The sequence below is a fragment of the Gopherus flavomarginatus genome, chromosome 3 (assembly GCF_025201925.1).
Source record: "Gopherus flavomarginatus isolate rGopFla2 chromosome 3, rGopFla2.mat.asm, whole genome shotgun sequence".
NCBI classification, from domain to species: domain Eukaryota; kingdom Metazoa; phylum Chordata; order Testudines; family Testudinidae; genus Gopherus; species Gopherus flavomarginatus.
Genome location: NC_066619.1, coordinates 46828579 through 46830545, shown reverse-complemented (window position 1 = coordinate 46830545; position 1967 = coordinate 46828579).

Genomic DNA, 1967 nt, shown 5'->3' with positions numbered 1-1967 from the left:
TTAGGTAACAGACATTTCCAATATTAGCCTGTCATCTTCCCCTATTCCACCCCGAGCCCGAGCGCACAGAAAGAGATATCCCGCCCAGCACAGCCCGCCACCACCTCTCCCCCTCCGCCCCAGCCTGTCTCCGCGCAACCTTTGGGCCAGAAAGACACATCCAGCTAATATTTACCGCCACTATGATTTGTGGCTGCAGTCCTGTTCGGCATGGGAGAGGGTTATTCGTCCCTCTCCCCCAGGCTCAGACAGGCCCCAGTAAAACACAAAGCCCAGTACATAGCGACATGTTCAATTGGCGGCTGCTAGAAGGGACCCAAATCTGCCTTGCTAACTATTGGGATTATTATTAGCAGCCGTGGCTAATCCGAACGGGTCTGACACCCAGACCTGCAGAGAGAGGGAAGGGGACACGCGGATTTCTTGGGAGGCGCTGAGATTTCAGCCCACCCCCAGCCTCTGTATTTTGTGTGGCTGATTGGCCATTGTTGTTGCTCATGTTATTAATTGCACCCGGGCCTTTCCTTGCTCTTCGCGAGAGCAGCGGTCTAAATTGGCTCTAATAAATATTAGCCGCTAGATTAGGCGAGGTGAAGCTGGCACGGCGCTCTATTTTCGACCTGTAGCCTCTGCAAAGTCTCCAGTTCTGCGCCAGATTAGCCCCATCCATCCAGTGTCAATGGTTGTCTTGTTGAGAAAATCAGTGAGTAAACACGGCTGACAGAGAGGGGGCTCAGCTGATTACTCATACAAATAGACTGCAAACTCCACCAGGAGAAGCTGTTTCCAGAGATGGGTTTCTCGCATTGACAGGGCTGCTTCTCCCAGGATTCTGTGTCCTGCTGTTCCCACTTTGTCCTCCATCAATCACACAATTGTGTCCGGGATGTTTTATAGAGTCACTTAATATCCCTGCCTTCATCTCTATTCACTTAGAGAATGATCTGCCATAAGGGCTAAAGGCTTTTGCAGGATGGGACCGGAGACAAACCCGGGCCACAATAGCTCTGGTGGAAAACATGGCAAATCAGACACTGCCGTGCTTTCTGATGCTAATAGAAAAGCCATGGGATATTACAATGCCAGGCAGGCTGGGATTTAAATGTAGTCCCACCATTATCCTGTTGTCCAGTATATTAAATCATCCCTTCTAAATCATATGCTGTTAGAAGAAGAATGGTGGGGGCGGGAAGAGGAGAACTATTTTGAACACAAATTCTATGGTAACCTACTATACACAGTAGATTTGGGGAGACAATACAAAACAAGTCGCATCTTCTTGCAATGGTATATTAAATATATATATTCCAGTTCTAAAACGGGTCCTTTCGCCCTAGTTAATGTGTATTTCTCAGAGTTGTGCTGGCCCACTGACAAAGAGAAAACTTTAAACAATGGCACCCAGCTAGCATCCCACTTTCTATAACAGCGCATTTCAAAGCTGGAGTCCAAGTGGATGCAAAACTGCATCTTCCTGATGAATTTTAAAGACAGATGAAAGAGTTACAAGGTATCACTGTTTAAGTGCCTCATCTACAAATTAGATTGCTACACAATTAATCAGAAAGTTAATTAATGAGCAAGTTACTAATTAGGACATTTAAAACCGGTGTTTATAGTGTCTTAAAAAAACTATGTCGCTAATTGGCCCATACACTGATTCCGTAACTCATAACCAAGGTTAAAATACTACTGATGGATTATTTATTATATACAAAAGTAATTATGTCACTATTAACTGCATCTTACCTGAATCAATTTTATCCTCATTTTTAAGGTTGATATTCCTGACATAGATATGTACCAAATGAAGGATTATAAAATATAAAATAAATTGCCTCTTTTAATAGACAGCTGAACACTTGGAATGTAACTTCAGTGGCTACAGTAAATGTGTTGATATAGGCGCACGATAGAAATATTTACATTTACATCCCCTTAAATTCAAGGCTGTAGGACTTGACAAA